This window comes from Sarcophilus harrisii, chromosome 2 (genome assembly GCF_902635505.1).
Source record: "Sarcophilus harrisii chromosome 2, mSarHar1.11, whole genome shotgun sequence".
Lineage (NCBI taxonomy): Eukaryota > Metazoa > Chordata > Mammalia > Dasyuromorphia > Dasyuridae > Sarcophilus > Sarcophilus harrisii.
Window position 1 is genome coordinate 40125864 of NC_045427.1, and position 18357 is coordinate 40144220.

Consider the following 18357-nt stretch of genomic DNA (forward strand, 5'->3'; position numbering starts at 1 on the left):
TGTTCAGATATGAGCTGAAGCTAGGTGGTCTTTGAAGTCCCATCAAATACTCTGAGTCTAAGTAATAGGAAATAAATCTAAGAAGGACAGAGTATCAATTTATTGTTAAATATTGGTATTAATACTTGGCAAAGGAGGACTGGTTTTATTTGACAGGCAATTGGAAGCCTAGCAGAGAACTAACATGTCCAGATCTACACAAAGAGATAGTAAAGTATAAGTAAGTGAACAAAAAGGCCATTTAGAAAGGGATAAATAGTAAGGATATTATTAAGACTATGATTTTATTTCTCTACTGAAATCTTTCTCATTCTGTTGTCCAGCTGCAATGTTGAGATGACTGCAGCAATTTGCAAGCTAAGGAGCCAAGATGAGAAAAACTTCCAGAACAGGCCCAGCGAAGGACCTTTGGAGGACCAGCTCAGTTCAGTTTGGACAAGTTCACCCTCAGAAAACTGGTTTGATTTACTAGATTATCTATTACTAAGACTAGAAGAACTGAACTCACAAATCCTTGATGAAATAAGTATCTATCATTTTCTTCCGGCTTCCTTTTTTTTTTTTTTTTTGTTTATATTTATCAAAAGGGTCATTAAGTTTTAGTGATTTTATTTAGATAGTTGCTGCTCTGGGGTTTCAGAAAATCCCTAGAAAGGTCCTGGAAGTTCCTGCTTCTATTGAGGGAGAATAATCAGCCACTAATCCCACACACTAGCTGAATTCCACCTAGGATTAAGATCCCAATTCTTCTGCAGGGTCCAAACAACAGGAGCCTTTGTAGGAAGGGAAGCTGGGTCAAGGTGCCTCAAACCCACATACAGGATCCCAGCCAGAGCTTTAGCTCAAAAGAATAGTGGTGATTGTCCCCAAGTCCCTGCCTGCATGAGGGGCCGTGCTGGGCACAAGCGGAGCAATGGAGTAAGGCATGGAACATTTCGCACTTTTATTTTGCTAACTGGAAAGCACAATATGACTGCCAGTTGTTTATTATTATTATTATTGTTGTTGTTATTATTACTACTACTACTACTACACTGGTTTTAGCCATGGATCAGCAGTGGCAAGGTCTAAGGAAATAAGAAAGCAGGAATGGAAAGGGAAGTCCTGGACTACCAACATATGTTAATAAAGGGATGACTAGGTGGAACTATGAATAGACTCTTTCCTCCCCTATTGTTACTAATGCCCCAAAAGTCAATAAGTATTCACTGAGGCTAGACACTATGCTAAAGCTGGGGATGCAAAGAAAGGCAAAAAAAAAAAAAAAAATTAATAATAAAGTCAACAACAAACAAAAAAAAGTCCCCGATTTCAAGAAACTCACTGTCCTAATAGGGTAGAGAACATGTAAACAATTAAGCTGGAGCAAAATATGAACAGGCTAAATTATCAACAGAGAGAAGATACCCTGGTCTATTCAAAGCAAAAAGAGAAGATACCGTGTTAGCCTTTTGTGGGACTGATGCCAGGGGCATATGTTGGGCCAAAGAGGATGTCCGTAAGAGGAAACAGATGCTCCTCCCAGTGACGAACTGGGAATAAAATTTATCTGATGACCAGAGTCCAAGTCTCAACCCTTTTATCAAAGGACTTGCCACATCCCACTTCTGGGTGGAGTGAATAGGCTGGGCAGAGATAAATACGCCAACCCAGAGAAGCTTTAATAAGCAACCTATTTCACCTTGACACATTGAATAAATAATAAAGGGAAAATAGCAGCAAAGAAAAGCCTCTCAAACCTGATAAAGCTTAATCCAAATTTTCAGGGATGGGAGACAGTGGGAGGGTGATTCATTGAGAAGGAAGCTACCACTGAAGAGCTGAGAAGGGAGGAGGGGGCAATGTGAACTTCTGAAACAGGTCCCCGGTGGGTTCAAACAACCACAGAATGCTATTAGCTTTGGCTGGCACACTTGTGTTGGTCCATATCTGGAGTCCTGGACTCAGTTCTGGACACCCCCTTTAAAGGGATGTTGACTAAATCAAGATTGTCCAGAGGAGGAGATGTGAAAGATAAAGACTCGCCAGGATGGTGTCAAAAAAAAATATATATATATGACCACTTTGTGTGGTAGGCCCAAGTCTGCCAGAAATGATTTTTTAAAACTATTTAACATCTTAAATCCAAGCATTTCTAGCCTAAAAAGAGAAATGTCAAAACTGGCAGAAGCTATACTGATACTCCAAAACATCTCTCTACTCCAAGACAATCTGAAGCAACATTTAAAAGAATCCTGAAATAAGAAAGGATCAAAAAAGTTAAAATATAGCTTTTTGGTTGGGGGGGAGGGGTGTCAAGAACTATTTAGGTCTTTCCTATACCAATCCCCCAAGGGATTGAGAAGCCTTCTTATAATCAAGAAGAAGGTCTTGTCTGGAGCTGGGCCACAAGGATAATCACTTCAAGAGTTGGGGAAAAGAACAAGATTTCTGCACTTAATTCATTTAGATTTTGGTTTGTTGTTGTTATTGTTTGTTCTTAGCTTTCTGCGTCCTTTCCTAAAGAGAAAAGTATGGAAAGGGTATTAAGCTGGAGAAATATATTTTCTTACTGTTTTTGGTTAAACAGAAGAAGAATGAGGCTGATTCTTTGGGACCCCAAGAGGGTGATCTAGAAGCAGTGGGTAGGAATTATAAGGAAGCACCTTCTGAACAGGTATTCTTGTGCAGTTTGGACCAGACAGCTTCTACAAAGATCTCTTCCAGTTCAGATTCTCCAAAAACTGGTCCAAGCTATGGGGAGGACAAGGGATGTAAAATATGGCCCTTGCTGAATCTATGGGACCATGGGGTAGAAATCAGGGACCCTCAGAGTTTTAAAAAGGGAGAACTGAGAAAAGAGGAAGATTTCCTGGAAGAGAAAGAATTCCAACTAAGTTTTGAAGAGAGCATAGGATTGCAATAGGTTTAAGAGAGAAGGGATGGTATTTCTTGGGCAACTAGAGAGACCAAGACAAAATGAAATCATCCCTACCCTCAAGGAGCTTACATTCTAGAGGGGATCACATAAAAGTACTGACACACTATATACAAAATAAACACAAGGTAATTTGGTGAGGAAGCCCTAGTGGGGAAAGGCTTTTCCTTTTTCCATTTCCCTATAGGGAATGACTTCTGAGCTGAGCTTTGAAGAAAAGCAGGGAATCGGAAGGATGGGACACATTCCATGCATCTGGAACAGCCAATCGAAGTGCTCAGGAGACAGAGAAATAATAAGAAATCCAGGAAAACTGGATCTTAGAGAGCAAGAAAGGCAGAAATATTTAAGTCTGACTAAGGATTTTGGATGCCAAACAGAAGCACTGGTACAGCAAACAATCCTGTACCTATATGGTACTGGCATCTGGCTTATCCCTCGGACACCCCCCCACACCCACACCCACCCCCAGCTCCTGCCAGCTCCCATCACTAACAGCATGCCATAATACCATAATAAACCACCACAGTCAGTTATGAAAGCTTCCTTAGCTGATGAGATAAACCTGAAAAGCTTGTTCGCAAACAAAATTAACACGTGGGAGAAAAGGGGGAGTCTAGACCGACTATGGAAAAAAAAAAACCTTTATATCAAATATCTTTAACAAAGAGTTTGATTTCCAAAATATAAAGGCAGTTAATAGAAACCTTACACCAAAAGCCATTTCTCACCAATAGATAAGTGGTCAAAGGATATGAGCTGCTCTCAAAAAAATACTGTAACATGTATAATCTATATTAATTTAATATAGATTACTTACTGTTTTGGGGTGGAAAAGGAAGGAAAAGAAGAAGAGAGAAAAAAAACTTTTAAAAATGTTTGAATGAATAGTAAAAATTATCATCATGTGTAATTAAGAAAAAAATTTTAACAAATTTTAAATGGCAAACTATGAATAATCATTTTAAAAATGCCTCAAACCATCGGTATAATCATTCTGGAAAGCAATTTCAAATTATGCAAATAAAATTCCCTTTGACATAGGGACAGCAGTTAGTCAATGAAAATTTATTAAGTGCTTATCAGGCACCATGCTAAGCAATGGGGATATATATATATGCAGATACACACACACACACACACACACACACACACACACACACACACAAACACACAGAGTCACAAAAAGCTCACAATCTAAAGTAGGAAATTATAAGCAAAAATTACCCACAAACAAACTATATACTAGATAAGTGGGAAATTAATGGAGGGAAGAAAATAGAATTAGAAGTGGTTGGAAAAGGCTTTCTGGCAGAAGACAGGATTTTAGTTGGGATCTGAAGGAAGCCAGGAGGCAGAGGATGAGGAGATAGAACACTCCAGGCATGAGGAAGACCCAGAGAAAATGCCCAGAGATGGAGCGTTTTGTTTGTGAGAGACCAAAGCAGCCAGGATCACCGTATTAGAGAGAATGGTGTATCTATCTGCTGCTCTGCCTGGTTTCAGCTCCACAGAACAAAATTATTTCATCACCTCCAAGCTCCTCTGACTATCACCATCTCCTTTCCCCTCTGATTGGAGGGCTGGACAGTGGCGTACCAAACTCCTCCCAATGCCTTCCTTTATAGAAGGCAGAAACTGAACTTCCAGCAGCTGCTGCTCTATTTGGTTTCCACTCCCTGGAACAAAATGAGCCCGTTGCCCCTGCCGGGGACCCTCTGGAGATACCCTCTTAGCCAAGCAACAATTCTGAATGGTTTATCCTACATAATAAATGAATCCTGGGATATGTCCGCCCAGGGAAAAGCCTGTTTTATAACAGACCATGCACCTGATACTTTTATCTTTTCCTCTTTTCAGAATGCCAGTGGAGCCATCGAGCTGTCACAGTTGAGTGTGTTTACCTGATTGTGAGTTTTAACCCATCAGACTTAGTGTAGTGCTATTTAAAATTTTAGAACTTTCACGGTATTGCCAAACCAGTAGATGGAGATTAAAATAAATGTTTCATTGGAAGAAAAATTAAGAAAACAACACCTGGCTGTGACTGAGAAAAAAGACAGCTAGAATGCAGACATTATTGTGCTCTGAGGTCTGCAAAGTTCTTCACCTATGTCAACCCATTTGATACTCATAACTATTATTATCCCTATTTTTACAGATGAGGAAACTGAGGCAGAATACATTAAGGTCACACTGAGCTAACTGAGATAATATTTGAACTTGGGTCTTCCTGATTTGACTAAGATGTCTGAGTGTGACTGAGAGTAATGGATGCTTCATCTAGGAAGGTGGAAACCTTAGGAATGGTTGAGATTTTGTTCTTCCCATGTGTCTGACCCTTCATGATTCCATTTCTAAAATCTGGAATCCACTACCTTTGAAATAGGAAGCCCCTTTCAGCTCTAAGATCTGTGATCTTATTTCAAACTCCCTCATTGAACAGATGGAAAAACTGAGACCTATGAGGAAAAATGGAAAATCAAGGTGATGAAGTGAATTCACAGCACAGCCAGAACTATAAAATCACAGTCCCCTCCCTCATGTCCAATATGGCTCCCCCAACTTTTTACGCTCTTTTCTTCCACGTTAGCCCTTCTCTCAGACAGCCCAAACTCCTATAATCCTGTTCAGTTACTAAGTCTCCTTGATTGAAATCCCACTGGTGCCAGTGCTATCATCCCATACACACACATGGTTGATATCCTGCTTCTCCGTCCATCCCCAGCCCTCGGGCTCCCTCACATCCCTCGGTTGGTCGTAGCCACTCCTTAGCCTGTCTGTGCTTGAAAAAGCACGAGCTCTTAATTAAGATTACACTAGTTTTTAGCAGCCAGGGCATTCACATGAGTAACTCTGGAGGCCCTCTGCCTCTAATTTACACGGGGACCCCAGCGTCACCCTAGGTCAGAATAAGAACTCCCCCCTCAAAAAAAGGGATTTGCTAGAAGCAGTCACACCTGCTATAGGGTCATTAAGGGGAAACTGAGATTCAGCCATGATGATACTAATATTCCCGTTCTCCCTGGATATTCCAAAAGGACAGAAGAAAATGTACAGAGAAGCAAGACTTATAAAAAAAATTTTTTTAACTAATTCAGTTTTACTAACCCCAACTATAGGGGAATTAGGTGGCGCAGTGAATTGGGCTTGGAGTGGGAAGATCTGAGTTCAAATGCAGCCTCAGACAACTTCCTAGCTTGTGATCTTGGGTAAGATACTTCATTCTGTTTGCCTCAGTTTCCTCATGTGCTAAAGGAGCTGGAGAAGGAAATAGCAGACTCGCCAGCATCTTTGCCAGGATGGACCTGTCACGAAGAGTGAGGTGAACAACTGAATAAGCCGTTGGGTGCAGGAATTCTACTCCAAACTAGATAGGTAGGAAAAGGGCCTGTGACTTCATTAGTGATTCAGGGGGGCAGCCTCTAAGTAGGAGACTTGACTGCAGCAGGAAGAGGCTTGTCAGAAGTCACCCAGCCAGGATGGGTCAGAGGAAGCCCTGGAACTCAGGCCTTCCTGGTTTGATGAGCTCTTTATCCATAATACCCCAGAGCTTCTCTATGTGATACCCCAATATTTCTCTATCCGTGATACTGCAGTTCCTCTCTATCTGTGATACCCCAGTACCTCTCTACCCATGATACCTCAGTACCTTTCTCTCTGTGATACCCCAATATTTCTCTATCCGTGATACCGCAGTTCCTCTCTATCTGTGATACCCCAGTACCTCTCTCTCTGTGATACCCCAGTACCTCTCTACCCATGATACCTCAGTACTTTTCTCTCTGTGATACCCCAGTACCTCTCTATCCATGATATCCCAGTTCCTCTCTTCTGTGATACCCCAGTACCTCTCTATCCGTGATACCTCAATACCTTTCTCTCTGTGATACCCCAGTTCCTCTTTATCCATGATACCTCAGTACATCTCAGATTATACAAAAAACAAAATATGTCACACCCCTTTCCCTCAGGAAGCTTTCCTATCTAAGAGAGAAGGATGAGATAGAGACACCAAGTTAAAATAAAAAGTTTAAAAGAAAAGCATGATCAATCAATTCTGGGAGATCTGCAGAGTGAGGAAAGGTTACTTCCAGTGGGGAAGGATGAGGGACAATTTTAAGGAAGAGATGGCAGCTCATCCTTGGAATTCAAGAGTGACAAGAGAGGGCAGAGAGGAAGAGACATTTCGTGAGCAAGGGAAGGAAAGGGTCAGATGAGTTCCACAAACAGGGAGCTCAGCTGGAGCACAGATGCATGTGGGAGAGTGGTGGGAGGTAGGGTGGAAGGGCAGGCTGGACTCACATTGGAAAGTTCAGCATCCCAGGATGCAGCACAATGACCCATGGGGACGGGAGAAGCAAAGAAAACACTAGCTTCCAATGAGATGCCATATTTGCTGAGCGCCTCTATCCCGATAGCAAAGTCGCCTCTATAGAATGCCATTCTTCCCTTTTACTCTGAAAGGGGTTGAACTGCCCGTTTCAGATACTATGATAATAATAATAACTAACATTTCTTTTTTTTTTTTTAGAAAAAATTTTATTTAAGTTTTTTATTTTCAAAACATGTGCAAGGATAATTTCTTCAACCCTTGAAAAACCTTGTGTTCCAATTACCTCCCCCTTCCCTTCATCCCTTCCCCTAGATGGCATGTAATCCAATATATGTTAAATAAGGTAGAACTAAATGTAACTAACATTCTAAAGTATTTCAAGGTTCTTTTAATGCTTTATACCTTTGATCTTTATAACAACTCTATTACTTGGGTTCTCTCTTTAGCCCCATCTTACAGATGAGGAAACTAAATTTAAGAGGTCATGACTTTTTCAAGGTCATGTAGATAATAAACGCCAAGGCAGGCTCTGCTGTGCCACCCAGACATTCACACTAGGAAACCAAGGCCCAGAGCAAAGTGGAGTCCCCTGGGCTCTGCCGAATCCTCTGCAGAGCAGGAGAGACTTTATGATGCATCTATTTGCTGAGGGAAGACCTTCCCCTCCTCAACCCCACGGTTCCACTGTCCAAATCCAATAGGTCTTCAAAGCTTCTTCCCACCTTATCTGCAAACACGTTTCCAGCCCCAGGGACATCACTGTAGGAAGCATCAGTAGGGAGACTAGCTACAAAATGTCTAGGAACCAAAGTTCCTCCTCCCTACTGAATTCACTCCCAAGGTAAAGGGAGAGAGGCTGAGTGAAAGGACCCAGCTGCCTGAGCTCTTCAGCACAATAGATGGATCCCGCTGCCCACCCTTCTGGAATTCTGCCTAAAATTCAGCAGGCCTCTACGTGACCCTTCAGAGCCATCTTTTTCTTCACCTAGATGTCTGGGAAAATCAACCATTCAATCGGTCACTCAACCCAGGCCCTACCCAAATTCCCCCAAATCCACCAATAAAGAAGCGAACCCAACGTCGCCTCCTCTTACTCTTCCCTCCGGAGGAGCTCATTGCTAGCTTCCGCTCCCAGAGCATCTTGTCGTTTCTTTGGGGCTAAATGTCCTGTCTCAGCATTATTTTGGATAACGAGAGCCGCAATGAATGCTTGAGCCGAAAATCCAAACGTGGCCGTGGGCACAGACATGATCCACAGCTATTTTGAGCTGAGTGTGTTCAGGCAGTAAAAGAGAGAGACAGCTCTGCCTGGAAACTTCCCTGTGGCCATCCCTCAGCACATGAAAGCAATTTCAGACTTTCTCTTCCAGTCCAAAAATGAAGGGGGGGAAAACCCACTCCAACTCTCCCCCGCCACCACCCACCCACAGCTCTCGCCCGAGGGCCCAGGATATCGCTGCTCTGATGTGAGGACTAAAGCTTCTCGGAAGACAAATTTATAAAATAGCCACGTTTCCACCCCAAAACAAATCCATGCTTAGCTGTCTCTGCCAGAAGGTTTCCAGCTAATTAGAAGTCAGCCGTTAAATGGGCTTCCCTGTTTTGTCCACATTTGGTTGCTGATGGAAGGGCGCCTGATGAGATGATGGCCAGCCAGCCCATCAGGGTGTCCCTCCTTCACCTTCTCCCGATCCCCCATCTGCCCCACCCCCTTGGCTGCTCCCAGGGAGGCTCACAGGCTGATCTCACCAAATGTGACAGGGAGGCCGAGCCAGATGGAGGCCCAGCCACCTGGTAACAATAACAGTGCCCACAGAGGGGGGAAATGAGGTCACTTGGGGAACTCACCAAGCTGATTAGTATACAGCATCCTCACTGTCCCAAGCCCAGCACCTCCCTGCCCAGCACTCTGCCCCTGAGTACAATCAGGGACCCGGGGGGCAATCAAGACATGATCCAACCGATTCTTCCCGGCTCCTACCTCCGGCTCTGGCCAAGGCTCCGCTGGAGACTCAGCCCACTGCAAGAGGCTCTCCTAATTCTCCCAGATTAGCTCTCCCTCAGCCTTTAACTGCTTTCTAGTTTATATCAGTAGAATAAAATCCCCTCGAGGACAGGGACTGCTAGGATTTCTTTGTAATGTGCTGGGCTTGGGAAATCAAGAAGAACCAGAGTGGCAAATTAGCCTCAAACACTGTGTGACCCTAGGCAAATCACTTAGCTTGTCTCAGCCTCAGTTTTCTCATCTGTAAAATGGAGATAATACTAGCGCCTATCTAACTTATTTGTTGCAAGAATCAAGTAAGATAACATTAAAGAGCTTAATAAATGCTCTTTATTTTTTCTTTATTCTTTATATCCCCAGTTTCTGGTACTTATGTTGTCGTTCAGTCATTTCAGTCATGTCCTACTCTTGATGACCCCCTTTGGAGTTTTCTTGGCAGAGACACTGGAATGGTTTGCCATTTCCTTCTCCAGCTCATTTGACAGATGAGGAAACTGAGGCAAGCAAGGGGAAGTGGCTTGTCTAGGATCTCCCAGCCAGTAAGTGTCTGAAGCTGAATTTGAATTCAGGTCCTCCTGTCTCTTGACCAGGTGCCCTAGTGTCTAGTCTTTAATAGGCTCTTAAGTATTGGCTGAACCAAATGATCTTTTAAAATGATGTCCCTGTCTTTTAAATCTTCTGCAGTGGGTCATGCACAGTGCAATTTTACGCAACTTTTATCCTCGCTTGCTGCATAGGGAAACCTCTTTGAATAGTAGCAGTGTCTCACTCAGGAATATGACAGCTGAATTTCTGATATTCCCGGGGCAGAACAGTGTTCTTCCTAACTTAACTAAGTTCCCCCAAACTGGGCATGAAAACACTGGGACCCTGGGCAGCTTCTTCAAGAAAAGGGCAGAGAGATGGGATTTGGCAAGAATTGTTTGTTTCTGTTTTAAAGATTAGATGATTCTATAATAATTAGGCTGGAAACACTTTTAAACAGAATTGTTAAGCAAGGGGGAAGAGAATCACAACACCCAATGAAAGCCCTAATTTTTTCTTCTGTAACTCTGAATTACCCTGCTTCTACTGTGGGCGGGAGCCAGCCTCTAATTCCATAATAATAAGGCACAGTACTTACATAGCATCTTTCATCCAATAATCTCCAAACACTTTACAGTAGTTAATTAAGACTCAATCTACCCCCTGTGATGAAGATACAGTACGATTGCTTCATAGTAAAAAAATAAGAAAATGGCTGGGGAAGGAGGGTGGGGGACAGTGGTCAAGAAGGGGAAATCAAGGACCCAGAAATAAGTTGGTAAAACTGGAGATCCATGTGCTTCTTGACTAAATATGGGACAAGAGAGGCTAGGGACTCAAATATTAAAGATGTGCAATCCCCAAATTTGTGACATCATAGCTGAAAAGGGACCCTTCGAGATGACTTTGTCAATCCTTATCTCTTTCTTTCCTTCTTCCCTCTATTCCATGGATTGACGTCAACAAACTTTAATTAAGAGCCTATTTCTTGCTAGATACTGAGAAGAGGAAAAATAAATCCTCGTCTTCAAGGGGCTTACATTCTCTTGGGATAATATACAACAAAAAAGAAAGGAAGGAAGGAAAGGAGAGGGGGGAAGAAAGAAGGAAGGAAGGAATAGAAAGAGAAGGGAAGGAAGAAAGAAAAGAAAGAGAAAGCATTACAATTGGAGGGAAAAGGGAAAGCTTCCTGGAGGTAGCAGTACCTGAGCTCAGCCATGAAAGTAAGGATGAGGAAACTGAGGCCCCATTAAGGTAAAGAGATTTTGTTCAAGATCACAAAGGAAGGATGCTTTAGGTCTAGATTTCAATGTCCTTTCCACTTTAACACACAGGACAACCCCTCCTCCAAATGTGAGAATTTACCTTATCAGTTTATCTATCTGCAAAACGGGATGCTATCTGGCAATGGGAAGCCTCGTAGGGCAACTAATAACATGGCCCAAGGCACCACAGCAGTATCTTTAAGGTCCTATGACCTGAGCCCTGGAAGAAGCCACACAAAAACAATCTAACATGGCAGGATTTGGATCTTGGCGACAGAAATTATTTCCCAAACTGGTGATGAGGCCTAATAACAGTAGCCATGTTCCCAAGGCAGGGGGACAAAAAGGGTCATGGATTAGGGAAACTGAGCATCGGTTTTCCATAAGTAAGACTCCAGAGAAGCCAAGTTTGTCACAGGAGTCAGTCAAAGAGCCCTGGGCCAACAGAGAAATGTGTTTCCTACCTGCTGGTGGAAAGAAACACAATACTAAAGTCCCTTGGTGATCTGCCTTGAACTGTGAAATAGATGTAATCACTTTTCACTTGATTTGTTTCTTTTTTTCCTCCTCATTTCTTTTTCCCCAAACGCTTCATTTTCAATATCTGCCTCTGATGATGTCCATCTCTTTCCATGGAGAAAACTCCTTCCCCACCCCAATCCTCCCCTGGGGGAGGAGGGAAATAAAAACCTCAACCTTGGCTGGGATTAAAACCTTCCCCAGCAACCTCCCCACCATAAAGCTCTAACTCTCGCACAGGTTCCCACCTTGCCAAGATTTTCCTTTCCAGATCATCCTGAAGTAGGCACCTCCCTCCCCCTCCCCCAGCTCACTCAGCCTGGGTCCCAGGTGGCAAAGGTGGGAAGAATCACTCATTGTAGTAAACAGAAGCCAAGAGTGGGGGAAAGCGCTCAGACCAAGAACCTGCTGAGCTGGTGTCTCCCTAGTGCTCCCCTGCTGGGGCCCAGCCTTGGAAGAGAGAGTTGCTCATGGCCCAGGGCGGCTGGCACCATCAGCACCGACTGGGCAGACACCCCAGACATTAGCCAAACCAGACCCCGGCCTAGAGCTGGAAACCCAGAAGGGGCCGTGCAGCTGGAAGGAGGAGAGCAGAGGAAGGAGGGAGGGAGGGCCCGAGAGAGCAGGGGAAAATGTTAAGGAGTTCGGAGAAGTTTAACAAAAGTTTCCGGGGGATTTTATCCAGCAGGAGGAAAAGTTTGAAGGGAGAGCCATCTGGCAAGGCCGGGAGAGTTTTCCCCGGCTCTCTGAGCTGTCCATTTTGCTGTCAAGCCACGGCACAAAAATAGGTGACTCGGAGATTCCTCCCCGCCTCTCCATCCTTGCAGTCTCGGGAGCCAAAAAAGCAAAGCCCTGACTGGGAGAGGAAGTGGGGGAAGTCCTCCTGCTCCGATCGTCTCGGGAGGAGTGAGAAGCCCAGGGACATCGCTCCCTGCTCCCCCCACCCCCAGCAGCACCCCCCAAAGTCACTGCGCACGAATGAGGCCGGTGTGGTGCAGCCCCACTCCCCGGCTCGCGCCGGTGGGCCCCGCGCACTCCTCCCAGGCCAGCTGCCAGGTCCCCAGGGAGCGGCACGCGCCGGCAGCCCGACTCCTGGGGTCCCCTAGCTCCCCGCTCCGCCCCTCTGGCGAGCCTGGCACAAAGGCGGCGGGGGCGGCGGCGGCGGCGGCGGCGGCGGGCGCGGTACTCACCGGCACAGACATCTTGGCGGCCGTCGCCGGGGGCTGGGGATGCTCCTCCACTCCTCCCGCCGGCTCTGGGGGGCGCGCGGCGGGGGCCCGGCTCCCCGGTCCAGGCGCGGCTCCCGCCCGGGGAAGCAGCGGGGCGCGTGGCGGGGCTGCCGCGGAGGCTGCGGGCGGGGGCGGCGGCGGCCTCTCGGCTCGGGGCACCCCGGGCGGGCCCCCGCGCTCAGAGCCCCGCGGCGGCACCGGGGCGCATCCCCGGGCTCTCCTCCCCGGAGGCGGGGGCTGGGGCTAGGGTGCGCGCGCTCTCCACCCGCCCCTTTCACTCCTTCGGGGGCCGGGGCCACCCGCCCCACCCCGTCCCGCGGGGGGGCCGGGACTTCGGGGTGCGGCGAGGGCAGACGATCCCGAGCTCGGGTCGGGGCCGCTAGATCAGGGTGGCCGGGGGCGCATGCAGCCCAAGCCGGTCAGTGCAACTCGGCTCTCGCTACCCCCGTGCGCAGGCGCTCCTGCTCGGCCTCTTCCTCCTCCTCCTTTTTTTCCTCCTCCTCCTTCTCCTCCTCCTTCTCTTCTTTTTCCCTCCCCTCCTCTCTCCTTAGAGCTCAGGGCTGCGTTAAAGGGAAGGACCCCGGCCCCATTTCTTTTTTTCTGTCGGCCTAAGGCGCAATTCCAAGGGGGCCGCTTCACACCCCCGCCCCCACTAGCTTTTCCGGCACTGTGGGGCTCCCCGGAGCAGCTGCCCTACACTCGGGATTACCTCCCGCTAAGAGTGTCTTGTACGGATCCCGTATGTGCCAGTTACTAGCATGTCTCTGTTAGAACGTAAGCTCCTTGAGGGCAGGGGCTGTGCTTGGGCTTTTCTTTATATTCTCTGTTCTCAGACCGGTTTAAACGCCTAGTAAGTTTTGAATAATACACCCCAGAGATTTTATCAATGCTGACAGTTCTACACCACTCTCAACACGAGAGAGAAGTGGGGAGAGGGGCTTTTTTGTACCCCCAACGCTTACCATCCTATCTGGCACAGAGTAAACACTTTATTTTTTTAATATTAATATTATTATTTTTGGCTAAAGCAAATGGGGTTAAGTAGGGTTAAGCCCAGGGTCACAAGCTAGGAAGTGTTAAGTGTCTGAGGTCACATTTGAACTCAGGTCCTCCTGACTTCAGGGCTGGTGACAGAGTGAACGCTTAATCCATTTTTTTGAGATTAAAGACAGGCTGAAGAGGCAATTGTGGAAAACTGGGGAGACCTGAGATCGCTCTGGTAGTCTATGCTCAGACTACTTAAGATGGGGAACTCCTGGGCTACAGCTAAAGGAGACCTCCACTTCGTCCCACTGCCTCATTTCACCCATCCGGAAGAATAGTTCCGGGGAGGACCAAAGTCACAGGAGTAAATAGAGCCAGTATTGAAGAGAGCATTGTTTTTCCATTTGCCTAGAACTGAGCTAAAACTGGGGTTACAAATACAAAAATAGTCCCTGTCCTCAAGGAGCTTGCCTTCTAATAGAGTAAACAACCCCCTAAAGAGTGAGGGTCCCGGGGAGGGCCATTTTGGTCCAGAATGTTACTAGGTTCCACTGGACAGTAGATCCAAAATATAAAAGTTGAATTGGTCGTTACCAGATCATGGAGAGGGAGGAGTTATCCGGGACATTTGTGGAAAAGAAAGGAGAATTTAAACATAAATGTCCACACAGTCAATGCTCTTTCCTCTGCCTCAAGCTCGTCTTAACCTTTCTGAGGTTCGGTTTCGCCAAATACATCGAGCCTTCTGATTTCCCCTAGTTCGAGGACTCCTTCCACACCTGGAGATCTCAATTGCTCCCTAGCTTGATAAACAGGATTTATGAGCTGTTGAGAAAAGAAAGGTCTGGCTGCCCATCCTGCAGCTCCCTCACCCAGTCACCCTCTTTCCTCCTTCTTGCTCTGGAACGGAAATCATGGCATAATGGACAGTGACTAGACTTGTAGACCTTCAACGATTATCCCTTCACCCTGTCTGCCTCAGTTTCTTCATCTGTAAAATGGGACTCATAGGAGGACAGGGAGGCAGACAGACTAAGGGACTTGCCCAGGGTCACACAGCCAATAACTGGCCTGATTTGAACGCAGTTATTTCTAATTCTAGGTTCAGTCCGTCATCCATCCACTATGCCAACAGCAGCTTCTAGGATTTTCTCTGTGTATCCCTCCGTGATACAGGACAGAAAGGTGGACACAGAATTCATGGGGTCATAGGAGTTAGATTTGGATGGAAATCATAGAAATTAGATAGTGGAACTGCTCATTTTATAGATAGAGAAACTGAGGCAGTCAAGACGACTGACCTGAAATAAAACAAAATAATTAGGCCCAGGTCACTTGGTTCCAAAGCCAATGTTCTTTCTTGGCCACAATCCTCCTCCTGCTTCAGAGATAAATTTTTCATCAGCTATCTCCATATGCAATAGAGGAAGGCATTATCATCTTTGACCTGCTGTCTTTTGAAAGCAGGGAAGCCTTCTCTGATCTCTTAATCCAGCCCCTTTCAGCCTTTATTTTGTAGAGTCATTGAATTGTAAAATCGCTCCTCCCAGGTGATGGGGCACTTATCAGGGCCGGTTCCTGGGGAGAGACATTACCTGGGCCACCGGGAGGCTCTTGTGTTCCTATATTTATCTTCAGAAAACTGAGCCGGAGATCCTGTGGGAGGCTCCAGTAATTGCTGGGAGCCCACCCCGGTGTCCCAATCCTTCTAATGTCCCCTTTAATGGAGAAGGAGAGAAAAGGAAGCGTTGCCTTTCTGTTTTTCTTCAGAGAGGATTAGGAGAAATGAAATGTAGCCACTGTGTGTTCACCACCATTTGCAGGCAGGACGTCCTGCTTCACCTGGTCCAATAATTACGGCCCAAGTCTCGGCCAATGGGAGAGGCAGAGCCCTGCCCCTTATTGTACTCCACGGTCTCGGAGGGGAAATTGCCTTCCTGGCCACAGCTGCTGATCGTCCCCTCCTGAGGCCTAAGAGCCCTTTGAAATGTGGTGATGTCACTGAGACTGTGAGTAATAGCCATTTCTCCCGTTTCCAAACCTCCTCTCTGGCAGTCCCACATACTTTCCCGGGGAAAGGAAATTTGAGCATTTCTCCCACTGAAAAAACGTCATTGTACTATCATCAATTAATGTGAAGAGTCACTGAGCCCCACAATGCAGTGGGCCCTGGTTTTAATAGGTTAAGTACCTGTTTGTCAGGAATCAAGTACCCCACTGTCTAGAGGTGCCGGGATGGATTTCAGAAGTTTACAAGGTCTTTTCCCTCCAATTCCAGAAGTCTGAGCTTTCCTGTCTCTCCATAACTGGATGCTTTAAACTGCCAGACCAACCGATTTTCAGCTCCTCTTTCTCTTCTCCAGGTCCAGGACGGTACCCCCTGGCTAAGTGAGAAATCCGCAGAGAATCAGCTTGAAATTGGTCATGTTTATTTCAGAGCAAGGGCTCAGGAAAGCTGCTAAAAGCTTCTGGGAACCCTGCTGGGTGCTGGGAGGAAGGAGAAAAGAAGAAATTATTTTGAAGAGAATGGGCAAAGCTTTAGGGAATTAGGACTCTGGATGCAGCTGGGGCCAAGATTGATTACAAACTGCACATTTCAAATTGCTTGGGAACTCTGGTCCTACTCTGACTCACTATGTCCTTTACCCTGGGGCAAACTGCAAAGAAGTTACCCCCTAGAGGGAATTTCAATTATTATAATATGGACTGACTCAACTAAGCTTGTTCTCTGACCTCTCACTACAGGCGCTGGCTGGCGCGCTCTCTCTCTGTCTCTCTTCTTTCTCTGTCTCTGTCTCTGTCTATTAGTTTCCTCAACTGTAAAGTGGGAATAATAATAGCACCTACTTTTTTTTTTTTTTTTTAGCACCTACTTTTACAGTGGATCAAATGAGATAACATTTGTAAAAAAGCAAAATGCCTGATGCATAGTAGGCACATATAAATGTTTCCCACACACATCTATTGAATTTTGAAGGGCTTCCTGTCTAAGTCAGTTTCCCATTAAAATGCATCCCTCATCCCAGAAAAGCAGAGCAAATGCCAATACTGTGATAGGGAAAACACCTTAGTTATCTTAACACTTTAGAGAGGATTAGTTAACAGCTAACACAAGGAGGGAGGGAAAAGCTGAAAGAAAGGCAGCAAAGGACCAAAGGAGAGCAGAGAATTCTGCCTTAGAATTTTACCCTTGCACACACAGCTCCTGGCCATAGGAGTGTGATGACCATAATCTCTGCATCAGAAATTGGATACATCGTCTGAGAAAGGTTCTTCCATTTGCTAAGTCTTGTTGAAAGTACGTTTAAAAAAAAAAAAAAAAAGAAAGAAAGAAAGAAAGAAAGAAAGAAAGAAAGAAAGAAAGAAAATACGTTTTCTCTGGTCAAAAGATATAAAGAGACAATTTTCAGATAAAGAAATTAAAACCATCTCTAATCATGAAAAGGTGCTCTAAATCACTATTGATCAGAGAAAAGCAAATTAAGAGAACTCTGAGATACCATTACACACCTCTCAGATTGGCTAAGATGACAGGAAAAGATAGTAACCAATGTTGGAGGGGATGTGGGGAAACTGGGACACTGATGCATTGCTGGTGGATTGTGAACAGATCCAGCCATTCTGGAGAACAATAAGGAACTATGCTCAAAAAGTTATCAAACTGTGCACACCCTTTGACCCGCAGTGTTTCTACAGGACTTGTATCCCAGAGATCTTAAAGGAGGGAACGGGATCCACATGTGTAAAAATGTTTGTAGAAGCCCTTTTTGTAGTGGCCAGAAACTGGAAATTGAGTAGATGCCCATCAGTTGGAGAATGGCTGTATAAATTATGGGATATGAATTTTATGGAATATTATTGTTCTATAAGAAACAATCAATCAGGAGGATGATTTTAGAGAGACCTAGACTAACATGAACTGAAGCCAAGTGAAATGAGCAGAAGCAGGAGCTCATTGTACACGGCAGTATCAATATTATACAGTGATCAATTTTGATGGACGTGGCTCTTTCCAACAATGAGATGATTCAGGCAGTTCCAATAGTCTTGTGATGAAGAGAGAGCCATCTACACCCAGAGAGAGAACTATGGAAACTAAGTGTGGCCCACAACATAGCATTCTCAATTCTTTTTGTTGTTCAATTTCATTTTGTTGTCTTACTCATTTACTTTTCTTTTTGATCTGATTTTTCTTGTGTAGCAGGAGAATTGTATAAATATGTATACACATGTTGGATTTAACATATATTTTAACATGTCTAACATATATTAGATTGCTTGCCATCTAGGGGAGGAGGTGGGGGAAAGGAGGAGAAAATCTGAAATACAAGACTATGCAAGGGTCAATGTTGAAAAATCATCCATGCATATGTTTGGAAAATAAAAAGCTTAAAAATAAAGAAAGTGCATTTTCTCTCCTTGAAACTAGAGCTGCCCCAGAGAATTCTGGTGCAGTTACTCTTACTCAGGGCAGTTCCGGCAATAGTCAGTCAGTGAACATTTTCCCTTGTCTAAGGCTGCATTTGAACTCAGGTCCTCCTGACTCCAGAGCTAGTGCTCTATCCACTGCACCATTC